Source organism: Hylaeus anthracinus, unplaced genomic scaffold (assembly GCF_026225885.1).
Source record: "Hylaeus anthracinus isolate JK02 unplaced genomic scaffold, UHH_iyHylAnth1.0_haploid 3, whole genome shotgun sequence".
In the NCBI taxonomy this organism is placed as follows: Eukaryota; Metazoa; Arthropoda; class Insecta; order Hymenoptera; family Colletidae; genus Hylaeus; species Hylaeus anthracinus.
In genome coordinates, this window is record NW_026535284.1 from 5,904,056 (window position 1) to 5,924,061 (window position 20,006).

Below are 20,006 nucleotides of genomic sequence, written 5' to 3' on the forward strand. Positions count from 1 at the left end.
TATAACAAACTAATTTATCGATAGAATTAATAGAACCTAACCTTATCAATTGGTACTTATATATATATATATATATCGAACTCAGTAGTTTTAGTGATAATAATTACCAATTAACAAGATTAGGTTCTATTAGTTACTTCGATTTATGTTTCTCTGGCTTCATCAGCTTTATTCATCAGATTATACATAAGATTTGCAAATAAACGATTTTAAACTAGAAAGAATATTAAAATCGAGCACGACAACAATTTTATTGCACGTCGAGCACGTGAACTAATGGCGCCGTAATGTATCGGAATCGTAAAGTCTTAATTCAGTTTAGTCCTGAGATTTGCTTACGTTCGCTACACGATGGCTACGCCAATGTCCTCGATGCAGCGGCGTCGCGTCCTCCCGAAAACGTGGGATCGATTCCCGCGCAAAAAGCCCACCAATCGTGGTCCCGCCGCCTCTTGAAACTACGGGCTAACAATCCGAACTGTACTTTCGCCCCAAACTGTTTGGTTGGCTGACCGTTGACGTGCTTCCCTGAACGATGCATCGCGCCGAAACACGTGGTACTAACATTAATTAGTAGAAGTACCAGTACCCCTCTTCGAGCTGACCAATGCCGCGAATACCTCTTCCCGCAACCAGAGCGTCCTTTTCATCGAGCTTCTTGCTGTTGCCACTCAATCGCCTCCCCAGCGATTGCGACTTTTCAATTCCATTCCTACTTTTGGCAAAGTTACATTCGATGCTATCGACCCAGATCAATATTAGATTACACTGATAGATATTTTGTTAGCGTTTATAGACAATTACGTGTCGTAACGTTTCGTTAATCTTCATTTAAGGGATTGTCTTTTAATCTTCGGTAGTTTGGTGTTTTTGGAATTTTTGAAGATTGGAAGAGCGTTTTGTAACAAAAGTGATACATTATCATGGTTTATGGAGTTAACCCTTTGCACCCGAGGCCTTTTTTTCTAGTATGTAACAGCGAGACCGTATCTAACACGAGAGGCTTTCTTAGCATTCTATTGCCACGAATGTTAAGTTATCGAGATTTGAGAATAAAGTCACCTTTATCTCGTCGACAATCATTTTATTGACACTTCGAGTTCCAAAGAAACTAAAGCTAGAGAAACATTATTGCTGATAGATTTGCTGCGTGAAACCTAATGGTGACTGAGAGTCACCTCTCGAGTGCAAAGGGTTAAGGATCCTTTAGTCCTCCAACATAGCCCTAGCACCCTTTGCACTCGAGGCCTTTCTTTCTGGTATCTACCAGCAACTCGAGATGTTTCTTAACATTCTATTGCCATGAATTCTAAGCTATCGAGATTTGAGAATAAAGTCACCTTTACCTCGCCGACAATCATTTTATCGACACCTCGAGCTCCAATGAAATTCAACCTAAAGAAACATTAGGTATTGTACATTTGCTGCGTGAAACCTAATGGTGACTGAGAGTCACCTCTCGAGTGCAAAGGGTTAATATTTAGTATGGACTACGACTATGCGGCGTGACTGCTCGAAAAAAGGGGGGATTAAAGGCGGACCGAACAGTGAAATTTCCTTGCCTCTGTCCCCTTCAGTTGATAGGTTGCCTCGCCAACTCCTGAGCAATATGCAATACTGACCCTCGGTATAAATAAAAAGATCCATGTGCCTTTATTGTTTATTGCGAATTACACATCCTGGATTACTTGTAGCTTAGCTCAGCTCCACTTGTGGATACCATGCAATAATCAAAATTGCAGAGCACTGTTTCTACTTGGACTACTGCGATTACTAATGGCCCGTGAGTTGCACATCCAATATTATTTATATCTTAGTTCGAGTCCATTTGTAGATGCAACATAATAGTCAAAATTCTACAGTACTGCTCAGTACAGTACAGTAATGCATTAAACCAACTTCGCGTGCAACAATCGAGGCACCACTGTGTACATATCTGACTCTGCTCCTATTAGTCCAAAATTTTCAGCCCATTTCTCGAGATCTTCAAAGAACTATATCCCCTTGCATAAGATCTTTCAAGAAGATGAATCAACATGCAAATTCCTCGTTATCCAAACAGCTCCAAAATAAAAATCGAAATATCGTTCATCGCACTGCCATCCAAGGTGTAAGTAGGGCATCCGCGAGAAACTAAAACGTAGAACACAAATGTAAAACTGTTCTACTAAAAGTATGCCACGTGGCCGGTATCTGTCCATGTCATAGAGCGCTCAGTGATAACATAAGAGGGGCGGTAGGCGAAGACAGTCCTAGCCAGCATGGAAGTGTCTCCGATTAACCGAAATTCTCGAAAAGGATTACAGTCGAGGAGAGTTCCAAGTGAATTTCGCTGCACCAGTGTTATCGTGAAATCCTTGCAGCATGAAGACTGTTTATTGAACGAGCGACAAGTGCTCCGCGAGGCTGGTGTATCGATGATCAACGCAAAGCACGTTGGTGAGCATCCAAAACCACTGGTAGCCCATTAATCACTGATTAAAGTTAACGAGGCGTACTTCGTAATGTGGACACAGGAAGATTTGACGACATATGAAGATCAATATACAGCCCGATCGATTAATTCCCGATGCGATAACAATCGAAGAAACTAATGCACTATCGCTGCTGTTATACACAGCCTGAGCTCATTTATTAGTAAGTTCACCGTTATAAAATAGACACAGAGAAGTATACTGATTGTGTTGTATAGTGTAAGATACGAATGAGAAGGTGAGACCTGGAGGACATGCCCTGATACTCCTCGAGTCTCGTCATCTCACCTGTATACCAATCATTTATACTCTTCAATTTTATTTAGTTCTTCGGGTGTATTCTTGTAGGTAGGCAGAAGCTTTAATTTGCCTCTGTTACCCACAAAATTATGTCACAACCATAATAAAAGTTATCGTTACGAAAAGTTTTCCCAAGAGAAACTTTAAGCTTTTGTTTTTTAATTAAGCACAAATAATCTTCTACATACAGGATCTCCCAGCCTAAGTGATACGGAGCTCTAACTCCAAAACTATCGGTTGAATGCAAAATTTCAAATATGGAGATCGCATAATAAAATTGGGCTCATGTTTCAGCGAGAAGGAATTTTTGTTAACTTTATTATTTAACGAGATATGATGGTCAAGTTTCGTTTTTCAAATGGAACTATATATATTTATTTTATACCATGTGATAGTACTTTTCATGACGAATTCATTAAGCCTTAATAGAGCCATAAATCGAGTATTAATCGTGTACAGTTGAATAATAAAATTTTAGTAAAATTAGCAAGTTACGAGACAAAACTTGCATTTGCACCAAGAGGGAAGTCCCTTAGGGGATGAAGCGCAAAAATCGAAATTGCTCTTATACGATAGCGCATAATTAGCGAATAAATCCTGCATGTTTTTCCGTCAATATTGCTTATCATTAATATGTGAGGGGGGGGGGGGGGGAGGGCTTATTGACACCGACTCAGCCCACCATTTAAATAAATTTTTTCGCATTAAATGGAGCGAGCATAAAGTTTTTTTTCTTACGGATTCGAAGAGCGCATAAATAGTGCATTATTATGCAATTTTTTCCTTAAATTGTAGTTAAGTTGAGGGGCTAGCTAGGCAGACGTCGGGGTTTTGCTATGCCCGGTCCATATATTCCTATGTCCGTGATGCGAAGTAACGAAACACGAGTTGTTAGAACCACTACAGAATCATGAACTTCTTCAACAGGATTGATTCGCATTATCTGCCTAAACTGCACTCCATCGCACAACCGTCTCTGAGGCAAAATCATTCTAACATCTCGACAGAATCGACCACCAAAACTCACAAAATGTACAGGACAACGCGATACCTGGAACGTTCCAGTCCAGCACCCGTGACATAACATCAACCTTGACGGCGTAACAGCTGGAGCTGCAGCATTTTGAAATCGTCTAAGTTATTCATAATTGAACAGTGCAAAGATGAAAAGTAGTCTAGTGGCTGGCGAGTCTGATTTGGGATAGTATAATCTACTTACTTATAATCCAGCAGTTGGTTCTATAGAACGGAGATTGAGTTGTCACTAGTCAGACCTACTGCCAAACTTCTCAGTGAGGTTTAGGCTACGGTTACTATGGATGCGAATTCGGACGAAAATGTGTTCGGAATTCGTTAAGTTCGTCCATCTTTGCTGGGCGGCAGAAACGTACCGATTAAAAGAATAGACGCAGGACGCACGATAAAATCAAACTATCAACTAGTTTTGACGCCGTTGTAAATGTTCTGACATGTTTATGGTTGCTAGTGTAAATACTCTCATTGAAAAATAGGCGTTTGTTTGTTCAGACAAATTTGTCAGAACTCGTTCGAACATATTTTCGTCCGAATTCGCATCCATAGTAACCGTAGCCCTAGGCGGAGCGAGCGTAATCCCCTGTCCTTCCCAGTCCTCTCTAGTTTGGGAGACCCTCGCCAACTAACCGGCAACGGACTTTACTTGGAGTCCCTGTAAAACTCTACTCACGAGCACTTGCAAGGAATATTGCTCTTGAGTTCTATATTCCTGGTGAAGTCTACGCCAACGCCACTGTACAAACCCCATAGCAATAAAGACACGTGGGACTAGATCCGATCCGATCGATTACAATCTTAGTTTCTGAAGAAACATCCGTTATACATCTTTAAACACCGATTTCCCGGAGCAGTGGCGGCATTTCTATCCAGTTTTCCTTTTCCTTGCCAGGTAACGCGGTAACGAAGCTGTTTTTCTCATTTGCTCGCGACCCTTGCCGCGCCCGACGCATCCTAGCGAAATGCGGAGCGCTGACGTTAATTAGGAGTCGCGTCGGTTCTCTATAACATAACAAACACCTCGAGGGAAGCCTCTCTTTGCGCGGCCCGTCCTTTCCGGGGCTCTCCTTCGGTCGGTTATTTGATATCGGTAGTTCGGTATCGCTTGGATAGCGGATTGTTGTAGATGTCAGGCTCGATCGGGCAACAATTTCATCAACATACAAAACAAAAATATATCCATGTCGAATTGAGTAACCTCCTCGTTTCAAAGTCGGTTAAAAATTCCGCGACGTCGATAACATCGATGTAAGCGTGTAATAATAAAATTTTAATTACATAAACAACATTTGCGCGACGCGTCTCAACGGGTTCAAACGTTTGCGTTCGTTGGCACGGTTTGTTTTTTGTCGTTGGCAATGCTTGCCGGTAGGTCGATGGACACGGTGAACCTGCCGTTGGTCGCTCGATTTTAACGCTTTTCTGGTTTAGAACGGAGACTTGGTAAGTCTTTGTTTATATGGCGAATAACGAATAAGGGTTGGAGACTTTAGATTCGTTGTTTCAGTTGTTTACGATAGGTTACAATTGTGATCTGAATTATGTGTTGAAATGAGGACGTTGGATGAATAGGAGCTATTGTGTTCTCAAAGGTATCTATTATTTAAATAAATTGAGGGTTAACTCTGGTTTAAAATGGAGGGTCGATAAGCAAGGATATTGATTCTACTATATATATATTGAATATAATGATAAATAAATTGATAAGAAATGAAGACTCTCAAGATTACCATTATGGCAGCGTTCTGAGGATAAAGTATCGATTTCTCTATAGAATTAACACTGGGCAACACTTATGGTTAGGTTACACTCATAAATTTTAATAAACATCCTTACTTAGGTAGAGTTAAGAAAGATAAGACGACATCTATAAGGACTAGGAATTAAGAATAGGTTAAGTATATCGTGTAATTTTGTAATTTTGCAATGAGATTGCATGTGGAAGCGGAGGTTACGTAACCCTTACTGGAACATTAAAATAAATACATACATAAAAAAATCTTCGAATTTCCCTGAAATTGGTCGATTTGCATATCCTGATTAATAGTTGACAGGACGTACAAGGGAACTGTTATTTACTTTTAGCGGTTATTCGACATTAGCGCACGGTAAACAAAATGGCCGACCCCCTTTTCGGACCCCCCTCGCCCGGTCGCGATCGATGAAAATGGTTGCCTAGCTGCGGCCAGAATTTTGCTGCGCGATATTCCGCCCAATATTTCGACCTGTATTCTCTCCCTTTGCTCTTCCCCTCTCTTTTTCTATTTTTGGCAGCGATGATTCAATTACATCGATTCGGAACCGCCGTTCCTCATCCTCTCAACCAAACCCAAACCATTATGCTACTTAAACGCTGGATTGAATTTTCGACGCGTCTACGGGACGGAGCCAGACGTGCATTCATTTCCGAAATGGACTCTTTCTGCGATATTCCACCAAAAATACGCGCGAGGTGTCCCACGACGAGCGGCACAGTCTGGTAGAAAAAGATTCTGCGAGCAGGAATAAGTCAAAAAGAAAGAACAACGTTCGTCTTAGAAGTTGCTTGGGGCACGCGCACGACTTACCGAAATTCGGTGTAGTTTGTGAATTTTTTAAGAGAGAACTAAGCGAAACGTGGAACCGAAATTTTTTGTGCCGGTTAAAATATTCGCGAAGACATTGCATGATTTTTTCCGTGTCGATTACTGTAATACTAATCGAGTTATTAATTATATTCTAAGGCGGCGCCTGGAATGTTATTGTATCAGATGAACATGGTTCCCCCACATGTAATAATTAAAAATGAACAATACTAATGCATTATTATTCCCTGTATGTAAAAGTAGAGTTTATTTTTATTAGAGGACAATGAGAAGGGTTAAAGCAGACAAAATGGCGCCACTTAAACATCAAACACGAGTTTAATGTGCCCGAAGTTCAGTTCGTCGATTTTGGCAACACCCTGTATTTTTTTCCATCGACTATCGCTTGTTCTACCACGGATAATTACATCGTATCAAATTTTACAAATAAATCGGTTCGTGTGAAATGTATTTCGGTGTGGGGGAACCGTTTCGGGCTCCATTTTTTAACAGGTAGCACTTTATCTTTTACGCGGTGGATCGAATCACGCGAAACTGGCTCGTGTCGTTCACGCAAACGCCGTGACTGTTTATCGTTTCTGTTTACGATCTATCGGGGGTGGTCGTTGAACAACGTCCGCAAGCTTTACGATGTTATTCTTTCAACGAGTCCTCGACCCGCTAACGAACCGATGGATGGGCGTGCTGAGTGATTACACGCAATCACGCACGACCGAAACGGGACAGGGATAGTCATTAATCGCGGATTGAAATATATCGCAAATCGTCTCTAAATCGAATGGAAATATTAATCTGCGGGGCGGCGGCCGCGCGTAATTATTCCTGCGGTCGTATTCAACTTCGTAATAATGTTCCAATTTCGTCGTCGACGATGGAACGCTTGGAGCATCTAGCGGTCGGGAAACGTACTTCCTGACGATGATCTGCGCGCATGCGTGCACGCTATTCATTCGGCTGACCAATGGCAGATCACTGACGGGGAATCACGATCCGATTCGAAAGTACTAGGATTAGGGATGGCGTGAAAAATCACTAACAGTGATCGTTTGATTTAATAAAAAAAATATATGAACACTCGTAAGTTTTCTCTAAAAGTAATTCTCTTTTTAAGTGTATGAAATTGTGTATTTATACAGCATCGTAGTTTATGTACAATTGAAACATGTGAATGTGAATTACTTACGATACTATGATGGGTAGTTATTTAACAAATTAGCTATCGTACAGAAAATAAAAATATAACGAGAAGAAACTTGGTTCATCGTATTCTTGAAACTTATCTGACGTAAATTTAAGCACAGTTTAATTTCTATAAATTTAATACAATTTGATTTCAATGTCAAGAACTATTTAAAAAAATAACATACGTTTATAAAAAATCTCTAATAAAAAAAAAGCATTGAAATTTTATTTACACTTCCTTTACTTGCAGTGGTTGGATTAATATCTTCAATTTCATTGATCAAAAGAAACAATTTTTGAAGGCGACAGAGAAACTGCTGGATTAAAAGCAGACATTGTTTACGTATCGAAAGTGTTTTCTATTAGAATTTTCATTTTTGCGCCCGAATTAAGCTTTTCAGCTTCTAAACTAACATCCTAAACCACTGTGGGACGTTCGTTGCTGTTTGGAACTTCAAACGTCCCACGTCGACGACGAAATTGGAGCATTATTACGAAGTTGAATTCGACCGCAGGAATAATTACGCTCGGCCGCCGCTCCGCAGATTAATATTTCCATTCGATTTAGAAACGAAAGTATTTGGACACCGCATTTTCGATGAATCTTTGCTTTGCAATACAAATGATTTATTATTTAAATTGCTTGCCTAAATGAACATCCTTATAGAATATATATAGTTTAAGAGGTGTTTCGCAAGGAAAAATAGAACTATAATCAAAAATGACAAAATTGCATTTGAAGTTTTGTTTTCCAGTACTGAAAATATAAGACAAAACTACTGTTGCATTTAATGTTTCTCTTATTAGAAAAAATAGGGAAAATGTTTCTATACTATTGAAATCTTTACAAAGTTTACATAATTGCAATTAAACGTGAAACACATTGTCGTTTATTTGCGAATAGCAAATGCTTCAAATCTCTGAAAACTCCTTATTAATAAGAATAAAAAGACTGCGAAAACGACCGTAAATCATGATGATTGAAACATCTTAAGCAAGATTGTAGAGGAGACATCTTCCATCATCTTCCACATATAAATTCATCAATGACTCCATAACATTTTCCATACATCCACGCGTAACAATCGAGAAGGCGTCTTAGTTAGAGATGGCGTGCACTGCTACTTTTGAATCACTCGTGATTCAATCACGTTCATTCTCAATCGCGATGATTATTCACAGTGATTCGTGATTCTTCGTGATCGCTTCTGATTGGTAGAGAACATTCTTTTTACGAATTATGTTGTTCTTAGATTATATATGCATTATAATATGGTGTAAAAGCAATGTTAATATAATTGTAACACAATTTAAATTCGACTCATTTGTAATTTATTGAATTTCCGATATGGAAAGACAGCGAGACACTAAAGGTAACAATTAACATGAACCGCCTCTGAAACACCATCTGCCGGATCACGGTCGTGATAGAAGTTTAATCACGACTGCGATCGTGATTGTGTGATCACTGTGAAAAATCACTGTTAGTGATTTGGGCGCAAAAATGAAAATCCCAATAGAAAACAATTTCGATACTTAAACAATGCCTATTTTTAATCCAGCAGTTTCTCTGTCACCTTCAAAAATTGAACCACTTTGCTGAAATTTGTTTCTTTTGAACAATACAATTTATATAACAATATACTTAAGTAATATTACATAACCTATAATCATATATATCATAATAATATTACAATAACCTATGAGTAAAAGAACTGTAAATAAAATTTCAATGCTTTTTTTTATTAGAGATTTTTTATAAACATATGTTTTTTTTAAAATAGTTCTTGACATTGAAATCATATTGTATTAAATTTATAGAAATTAAACTGTGTTCGAACCTAAACATGTTAGATAAGTTTCAAGAATACGATGAACCAAGTTTCTTCTCGTTATATTTTTATTTTCTGTACGATAGCTAATTTGTTAAATAACGATTCATCATATTATCATAAGTAATTCACATTCACGTGTTTCAATTATACATAAACTACAATGCTCTATAAATAGATAATTTCATACACTTAAAAAGAGAATTACTTTTAGAGAAAACTTACGAGTGTTCATATATTTTTTTTATTCAGTCAATTAGATCAAAGGTCGAGCGTGTAAAAACAAATTCACTTTCATGAGATATATGAACGCACCCAAAAGCCTATCGAATTAAAGGAAAATATTTAACTCTTTGCGCTGGAATGGCGCCCCTAGGGCGATATATGTAGTTTAAAAGTAATTTTTTGAACGTACTATTTCAATTTTACTTATATCGGAATACAGCTAATTATTAATTGAAATAATACATTGAGTCACGAATGTTCGTAGATGGTTTTGGTTTTACAGAAATTTATTATGAAAATGTACTGGATTTGATTCTGTAGAAAAATGCCTCGAGCGCAAAGGATTAATTGTACAGTATGTAGAATAGGGAAGTGCTCAGAATATTTATTTCTGGAATACTGAAACTTTTACTTTCTGTAACCATGATCATCCTTCTTTTGAATTCTGCAATTAGATTCAGTATTCCTGAACACAATAAAAAGGACGATAGACTCTCAAATATCTACATTGTCGCTCTCATAAAAGTTTAGAGACATAAAGCAATTAATTTTACTAATTTCAGATAGCTAAATCAACGTCCTAGATTACATCGCGCCCTTCCTGCACGAATCACCGTACCGCGCATGCGCGCACGCTATTCGTCCGACTGTCCCATGGCTGACCACTGCCGGTGAAGAACTACTTTTGGTTTTCCCCTGTCTGGAGCACGTTTCGCGTTGCATTCACGCCAGGCTGACGTAGCCTTCAGTGGCCCCCGACCCACGAAAAAGTTATATCCCCGGTGTGACCGCCAGCCCACAAATTTATTTCCCAACGAAATATCCTCCGTTAACGCGAGAACTCTCACGCTAAGCTGTAATAATTCAATCCTGACCGGCCTGTTAATAAACAAATGCGATCGATCGATCGATCGTTATTAACTTCGCGCCGTTCTTGTTTGCCATCGGAACAGGACACGTGGCTTCCAATATCGTTTCATCCTAGTTTCCTCGCCTTTCGAAGACCGGTAGGGCTGAGGTTATGCGAACAATTTTATTATGATCGAGTGACTGTAGAGTTGCGAATTAAATGTTGGTTTAATTAATAATAAACGTAACAAAAATAAACCTAGAGTTGAGGGACACTGCGTTTCTCAAAAGGGAAAGTTTCATTTCTGCTGCCTTCGTAGTTGGGCCTCCGACAGTATTTGTGTTCAAGAGGGCAGTGTGAAAAACGTGTGGCAGGCCCAAGCCGTATTTTTCTTTTACGACGTAGGGGCCGGTTTTCCTATATGCTTTGGAAAAAGACCTCTCTCTTAGTTTGAATCTTGAAGCGAAAAGACGTCCTTCCGTGTCCTAACAATAAAGGATATAATATAAAGATTTAAAGACTGTGAATTTCTTCTCTTTACGAATCCCGTAATCCAATATTAAATGTAATCGGTATGGTTTATTGAAAGCGTGATTAACCCTTTGCACTCGAGGACTTTTTTTCTGGTATCTACTACAGCAACTGGAGATGTTTCTTAGCATTCTATTCCCACGAATTCTAAGCTATCTAGATTTGAGAATTTATCGACACTTCGAGCTCCAAAGAAATTAAACCTAAAGAAACATTAGGTATTGTACATTTGCTGCGTGAAACGCAATCACGCCTCTCGAGTCATCTCTCGAGTGCGAAGGGTTAACTCTTTAAACTCGTGCCATTTTTTTTATAGTAGAAGTAAGAAAACTCTACTTCGAAAAGAAACATCTACGAACATTCATGACTCATATATTATTACTTCGATTAATAATTAGCTGTATTCTGATATAAGTAAAATTGAAATCGTACGTTCGAAAAACCACTTTTAAATTACATGTGTTGCCCTACAGGCGCCACAGGAGTGCAAAGGGTTAAATCAGTGTTAAAAACGATTAAGAATATTTTCTGTGCTCTGGTTTATACCATTTTCAAGTTTGTGATTGTTGGTGAAGATTACACAAAAACATGTGATGTGGAAAGAGTTATAGGATTACAGATACATTTGTTACGAATCTAAAATCAAATTCTTTCGCAGATTAAAAGAGACTAAGATTTTGTTTAAAATTACAGTGTATCGCATGATGTAGATTGAGCTTGAGTGTGTTTAGAAGTTTGTCCAGCGTGATCCTGGTGCTCCTAACAATCCATCGTACCTCCATAAAATTAATTTTTCTTGAACATTATGCGAGCCACTACTTTATAACAGATTTTAGTGTATACTGTACATGATTAGATCGATTTCATATTTATGTCACATATATTCATAATTGCTAGTTGAGATTTTGAAACATTAAATAACATATTACCGCGTATAATAGATATCAAAAATTCTCTACCAGTGTATATTTTCACGACAATTAAGATTACTTGTTACCATCGCTTGTTGACCATTAAAAATATAAACTTTTAAGAAGTTCTTACAACCCCCTGCCAAACAGTCCGCACAATGCAGACATTCTCGCACATGGTGGACTACAAGATCCCAATCGATCTCGAGGTACCTCTCCCAAAAAATTCGGATCGTTAAATCTGAACTCCATTCAGGACCATCATTACCAGCTCCCCCAAGTATGCAATAGCCAGTACACAGAATTTTAAATCGGTTTTAGCGTTGACAAGCTGCGATAGGTATAGTCGTCAAACACAGAGTAACATTGGATCGCAAAGACGGCTGCATGTTAGGTCGTCCAAAAAATTCGTGCCACTTATGCTTCTGGTACTTAAACTAACACTTTATTTACCAGGAGCCTATTTATAGGTTTTTTAATTGCAGTACTTAGTTACTCGAATTTATTTATCGTGTTGATGGTTGTCTACTCACAATGTTTAGTATTTCGTAACAGACTTGGCTTTCAATGTACCTAGTAACAGTATGAAGGAATTATTGCCAGCCTAGATTGGCGTATGCTACTGTAGAAAATTCTTTTTTGAATTAAAGCCTGCTTCTAAATAGCCCGGTAGATAAAGTGTTAATATAGTCAGTGTAATAAGTAGACTGCGGATCTTTATGCATTTATAGGAAATTTGAATGTGCAAGAAACTACAAAATGCAAACAAACAATATGCAAGAATATAAAAAAGATTGAAAGTAAAGTTAATGTTATAATATTTGCAGAATAAAATAAATTCCTATTTAGGTTCAATTTTTGTAGGCAGGTACACGAAGATTTTATTTTGCATAAGGATCCGAAGTCAAGTAATAAGTACTCGTACAGGAACCGTTTATTTTAAATGAGTCGCTGTACGAATACTTCTTACACTGATTGTATGTGAAGCATACTCTTGCAGACAGTGTAGGAAGTATTCGTACAGAAACCAATTCAAAATAAAACTTCATATATTTATTTTATTAATAAATTTTAGGGGAAGTAATAATTAAACAACATTCCTACATATTTTTACAGTAGAATTTGCGTAAATTAAGGTTTATTATTTATGATCTCTTATTTCTTTTCTTATTAATTTTATTTTAAATTGTTTGCTGTACAAATATTCCTTACACTTACTGTAAATAACCAACGGCAGAGATGGGCAAAATCTTTATCTACAGTGGGTGTAGAATGTATTCGTTCACCGATCAATTTCCCGAAAAACTTTTCTGTGAAATTGTAATTTATTAACTTCTTTTTTTATAATCAATGATATTCTACATATTCTCGAAAATCTCTACAATAGACGTAGTCCAAACAACAATTACTAGTTTATATAATTTGCGAAATTAACAAGAAAATACGAAAAATCAGCAGAAATATAAAAGTAATAAGTATTTGTACGGTTCTTATGACGAACCATTTACAGTAGAGTTCGTAACACGAACGCATTAGTTTATTGCTTCGTACGAATTAGAAAACGTCAATTTCTGTTTATTAACTTCTTAAAGAAGTCTTAAAAAATGCTCTAATAGAGAAATGGAAGAAGATCCCACCTCGAATAATATCGACATTTAATTAATTTAATGCAAGTGTTGCAGCAATTATAAAGTCAAAAGAAAATCCCACAAAGAATTGATTATTTATAAATTAATGTGAATTTCGTTTCTTTCATGAAGTTTTAAAAATGTTAATAATTCTACAAATATTTATTGCTTCTATATTTCTATCGATTTATTCTTTTTTCTTGTTAATTTCGCACTTTATATAAATAACTACTTTTTGTTGTACCTTAACTATTTCAGTGATTTCCAAGAATATGTAGAATATCATTGTTTATAAAAAATAAGTTGATAAATTACAATTTCACATAGTTTTTTTTGAAAATTGATTGGTGTACAAATACTTTCTACACCCACTGTAAATAAAAATGTCTAATATCGAATAAAGATGAAATAATAACTTCATTTTTATTCGATGACTGTCGGATAAAAAAAATGTATTCGAAGAAAATGTACACCAACGGTGTTCCGTCCACGTTGGTCCAACGGTAACTAAATTTTACGGACGACGAGTATACTCGTCGCGACCCAAAGTACCGCCTTTTCTCCGCGACGAGTGTATTCGTCGATCGCAGCCGACTGGTTCATTGCCGAAGATGAAGATACCTTTCGAAGTTTCTCCAGGGCGATTCTGACCCCCGGCCCCCGCCCCGCGACTATGTATTACACGTCCGCGGAGAACCGGGCGATGTTCAAACCGAAGATACCGGGTTGCTATTTGAGTAAATTTCCGGGTCAACTTCATATTGGGTTGTTTTCCATCCGCGGCCGGATATTTCAGCCGCGTATAATTTCGAACGTGTGCTCGGGAGCGTGCGCTCGCAGAATCGCGACTGATTGCTGGCTTCGCGATCCTTCCTGCGATTCTCCTTACGCGTGGAAGGAGAGGATCGCGGGCGGTCGTGGTTGTTTGTTTGTTTACGATTCAAGAAGCATAATGAACCCCCGCTGTCTTCCATCGCCTATCTCCGGGGTTCTTCAACGGCCGTACGTTTCTCTATCTCTCTCTCTTATCTCCCTTTATTTTTCGAAAGCACCGAGTAAGTGACTGGGGGAGAATGAGTATCGGAGCGACAGAGACCGAAGGGGGGTGGCGGTGGTGGTGGTGTCGGGGACGAAGGGTGAGACAGAGGTAGGGCAAGAAGAGGGAGCAGAGGGGAACTCCACTTCATCGACCGTGAGTTCCGCGGGGGAGGGGGTTGGGTGGATGAGGGTTGACGGTAGCGGCGAACAGAGCGGAACCGTGTCCGTGGGCATCCCCCACGTGCAGGCTTCCACGTGTGGGTGCTCGAGGGAGGGAGCCAGCGGCGTCGGGGTGAGGGTAGTTTGGGGTGGAGGCTGCAGCAGGACGCCGCCATCTTCCTTGAAAATCGATCCTTCGACCCGACGCCGAGCTCCTTCGCCAGCGTTTCCGTCGCAGCTAACCGTGTTCTTTTTGCGACCCTCTCGCTGCGGGGGTTCCCTGCGAGCCCGCTCACGATCTCCGATTCATTTAAGTTTCATAAACGATTAACGTTGGAAATTATGAAAGCTTCGACCCTGGAATTCGGGGACGGGAGACAGGAAAGGAACTCGTAGAAAGAAACGAGGATCCGGAAAACGAGGAGCCGACACGCTGACGCGCCAGCAGGGCTACCTAGACCGGTATCGTCCAAGAACGAGCGTTACGCGGACGTGGCCAAGTCGCAGAAGTGGAAAAGCGTCGCGACGAAGGCCGTGTCGGCGTGGTGGTATCGTCGAGGTAGCGTCGGCAGCAGCGCCGCTGGTAGCGTCCACCGGGCTTGGACGCCAGTTTCTATCTGACAGGGTATTTTTGTGGGAACCCGGCTACCACCGTTTTTCCTCTCTCGCTCGCACTCCCTCTTCATCCCTTTCGTCTGTTCGCCCGATGCCGACCATCCCCTGGCCTCCCCTCGCGCCTTGTTATCCTGCTGGTTTCCAGGTGACGTCAGCTAGCGACGCCGACCAATCGCGGCGCGGACTGAATTATGGAGCGAGACGGAGAGAGAGAACAACGGCGAGAGACGAGGACCGTCCGATATCCATAAGCGTGTGGGGGGCGAGGGGCGACCAGGGGGCGAGACTGATGCAGGCCGGATTACGCTACCCTGGACTCTGGGCAACGTGCAACCCCTCGACGACGACGACGACGACGACGACGACGACGACGACGACAAAGTACAAGACTTTCCTCTGCGTTATTTTGTTTGGTGGAATCACGAATGTTGTTCTCCTCTCGCGTGGTATATACTTGCCAGACGGGGAAATAAACGCAGTCACGTTGGGGGAGCAAAAAAGCCCACGGGATCTATTCGGGAACGGTAACGTCTCGGATATTGATAAAATTTGTTGCTCGGATTCGGGATCGGGAGCCATTTGTGAATACCGAATGCTTTGAACGGGTTCTTTCGATGGTGGATCTGGTCTGTGCTGAAGGGATGATTAACCCTTTGCGCTCGAGAGGTGACTCTCAATCACCATTAGGTTTCACGCAGCAAATCTACAGTACCTAATGTTTCTTTAGGTTTAATTTCTTTGGAGCTAAAAGTGTTGATAAAATAATTGTCGGTGAGGTAAAGGTGACCTTATTCTCATATCTAGATAGCTTGGAGTTCATGGTAATAGAATGCTAAGAAACATCTCGAGTTACTGGTAGATATTTGAAAAAACGGACTCGAGTGCAAAGGGTTAACTAGGCCTAATCCAGGCCTGAGACTGGGTTAGGTCTGAATGATATATCGAGTCAAATGTTAATTCAATGCACTGTGGACCGTCTCGTAGTCCACCGATCAAATTGTTAACCCTTTGCGCTCGAGAGGTAACTCTCAGTTACCATTAGGTTTCACGCAGCAAATCTACAATACCTAATGTACAATACCTTTCTTTAGGTTTAATTTCTTCTGGAGCTCGAAGTGTCGATAAAATGATTGTAGGTGAGGTAAAGGTGACCTTATTGTCAAATCTAGATAGCTTTGAATCCATGGCAATAGAATGCTAAGAAACATCTCGAGTTGCTGGTAGATACTAGAAAAAAAGGCCTCGAGTGCAAAGGGTTACATTATTAGGTGGACTGGAAAGTAATGTCGTTTTTGCCATCTTAAATACTTGTTTATCATTTATCAGCTCATTGATTTTTCTGGCATTGAAAATTTACACACTAGGTGACAAAAGGCTGCTGACAATGAGGACGATTATATAATGAATTAAAGATAGAAATTTATCGGAAAGTTTGAATTTAATGTAAACGAAACGACATTACTTTTCGCTCTACCTAATAGTATTAGGGCAAAATAAATTGTAGATATTAGTTGCTTCATCCCTGGAACTATATTAACAAATTTAAATTGTAGGTAATAATTCCTGTTTGCTTTTTAGTTTTACAGACCCTGGCCATCGAATTAGGACCACGCACGAAAATTTCACTTTTACGCGTATTCAGGTGGCCTAACAGTATGTTGTATATGGAAAATTATCTTAGGTCATTCAAATTATTACTAAATACGTTGATAATGATGTATGTATAACAATTTATTTGTTACTATACCAGTAAAAAAATTGGTAGATACGAGAAAAAAATGCCTCGAATGCAGAGGGTTAATAGCGTTGCTGTGGTACTGGCTCGTTTTTTGAGATAATCTACGTTGGAGGTAGTTGATACAGAGTTACAGACTCGCCCTTGCTGCTGATTATATTTCTTTAATGAGAAAACGCACTAGGTTGAACAACATCTCAATGTTTCTTACTCGTTGTCTTCTTTGTTCAGTTACCAAGAAAAATTCTCTACTTCTGTTTCGCTTATTGATAGTCGATGGTGAAGATTTTTTAACTTTGTGCGAGGTACTCCTGTACTTTTTAGTAATATCTGTTAGCAATAACGTTTTATCGTTGACTAACTAAACTAACGTTTAAGCATCCCATGCGTTTAAACATCGAGAAAAAGTTCTCGACCATCCCTCGGTTAATGATATATACGTACAACTGGTAGTAACAAATTTCGATCATTATATCAAACGCTACTCTACGACAGGTTTCAGTATAGATTTAATTGGAATTTTTTCGTTCGGTCGCAAGATTCTTCATCTTTGCCTTGCAAATTGTTATATGAATGCTGGTCCTTTTTCTTGAACATTATGCGAGCCACTACGTTGTAACAGATTTCAGTGTTTACTGTACACGGTTCGAACGATTCAGTGTTGGACATAATCGTAATCATAATTACGATTACAATTGTAATCAAATGTTTCAGAGTTATGATTACGATTACGATTACAATCGTAATCACAAATTTGATTACATTCTGCGATTACAATCGTATTCGCAAATTTGTCTACGATTACGATCGTATTTTCAGGTGTTTTCGGACATAGAAATTTTTTGCCTCGAAACCGACTTCAGATTCGTGTCTCTCAGCCTCATAAAACTTCGAGAACCATGTTTTCGTCAAAATCAAAAATTTTAAAAAGATACCACCCTATGTAGGTCTTACCTCATTGGCATGAATTATTTTAACTGAAAATTTTTTATTTTTATTCGCAATTTTACGATTGTAATCGCAACTCTGAAACATTTGATTACAATCGTAATCGTAATTATGATTGCAATTGTGCCCAACACTGGATCGATTTCATACTTATGTCACATATATTGACGATTGCTGAGATTTTGGAACATTAAATAACATATTACCGTGTACAATGGATATCAAAAATTCTCTTCCAGTGCCTCGCTTAATGATAACCGACAACTCCTCAACTTTCCTCCATTTCACTACCACTGTACAACAAATTTTCTCATAAACCATATTTTCAGGGCCGCCACGTGGGTAAGAGGCGCCTTTATGCAAGAAAAATTTAGCGCCCTTTTCCGTGATACATGATTGGTAAATTACAACAAATATACATTATACATTATATAATTATTTACGTATTAACCCTCCTAGCTTTGGCTGCCACGAAATTTTTTCAAATTGTTACATGAATGCTGGTTCTTTTTCTTGAACATTATGCGAGCCACTACTTTGTAACAGATTGTAGAGTGTATTGTACATGATTAGATCGATTTCATATTTATGTCACATATACTGATAATTGCTAGTTGAGATTTTGAAACACTAAATAACATATTACCGTGTATAATGAATATCAAAAATTCTCTACCAGTGCCTCACTTAATGGTAACTGACAACCCCCTAACTTTCGACCATTTTACTACCACTGTGAAACAAATTTCCTTATAAACCATATTTCTTCAGCTTCCAATCTATACCAAAAATCCTCCACCTGTACCTCACATATCGTTGTTTCGTGGTCCCGATTTTTGAACCCTACGCGAGGCTGTGCTGCGTATAGAAAGGAGCACGGGGAAAGACACGCGTCGTGACGACATGTGGGATGTGCTACAATCACCTTTCACCGTGTCTGCTTTCACCGCGTAGACAAGAGCCAGAGACAGAGGGGTCGGGATAGGAGTGAGGGGGGGGGGGCAAGGGAGGTATATGCCTGGTAGTTACGTGTATGCAAGCGTCGAGTAACTTCGAAAGTCACTCCGCGAAAGGCACCGCGCGTGCAGACCGCGAGAAACGAACGTGATCATCTTTTTTCCCCTGTTCTTTTCTCTCCCTGCTGTGTACCCTCCTCTCCTCGTGCTCCCATCGCCCCTCCCCCACTTCGTCCCTGTCCCCTCGATCCTATGTCCGACGCGAGAGAACCGAGGCGTTTCTTACCCGCTTTAATACGCGGGCGTGCTCCGTCTGTACACAATATGGAAAAAGACTCTCTCTTTCTCCTCGACGTGCGCGAGGAAAATGTCCTGTTCCCTGCATGATACCTCGTGGATCCATGGATCAGATCGCAAGTTCAGTTTTGTCGTCGTTCTAGTTGAAGGAATCGATCAGTCTCGAGAAATCTATATCTTCTGTTGTTCGAAAATTACGATCTGCTGTAATTACGATTACGTTCTGCTGTAATCTCATGTTTTGTGATAATCGAGATGATAGTAACTCGAGGATGAATGATTGGGGACGTTCGAATTAATTTTTGTACTCTAAGTACGCGTCCATGTGTGTATTAAATATGAGGTTCGTGGGCTTTTTTCGAGAAAAAAGAATGACCCCCAGTGCCACCTAGGAGGGTCTAACACAAACGAAACCAATTCGGAGCACCACACGAACATATGGTGTGAATATAAGGTGGTTAGCTTCAGTAGTTCAGGACGTGATGGTCAGACGTGATGGTTAGACATGCATACGCAACAACGTTTTTATATATTAACCCTTTGCACTCGAAGCCTTTTATTCTGGTATCTACCAGTAAATTGAGATGCATTCCATTGCCACGAATGCTAAGATTATATTGACTTCTCGAATGAGATCTCTAATTTGAGAGTTGAGAATCAGGTCATCTTTGCCTCGCCGACAATCATTTTATTGTCACTTTGAGTTCC

At 39.5% G+C, this 20,006-nt stretch overlaps 2 long non-coding RNA genes across 3 annotated transcripts in view; both read left to right on the top strand.

Annotated features, from left to right (window-relative positions):
- LOC128894086 (uncharacterized) overlaps window positions 1-20,006 on the top strand; it is a 111,860-nt gene that overhangs the window by 47,260 nt on the left and 44,594 nt on the right. The window contains exon 3 of one of the 2 annotated variants that reach the window (XR_008461453.1): window positions 10,194-11,225. The exons of the other annotated variant lie outside the window; for it this stretch is intronic. This is a non-coding gene — a long non-coding RNA (uncharacterized LOC128894086). Of the gene's footprint in view, window positions 1-10,193; window positions 11,226-20,006 lie in introns of those variants that run through there. 2 annotated transcript variants of the gene reach the window in all.
- On the top strand, window positions 15,713-18,631 carry LOC128894092 (uncharacterized). Its single transcript, XR_008461462.1, has 3 exons — window positions 15,713-15,886; window positions 16,941-17,015; window positions 18,375-18,631. It is a non-coding gene; the product is annotated as an uncharacterized LOC128894092 (long non-coding RNA).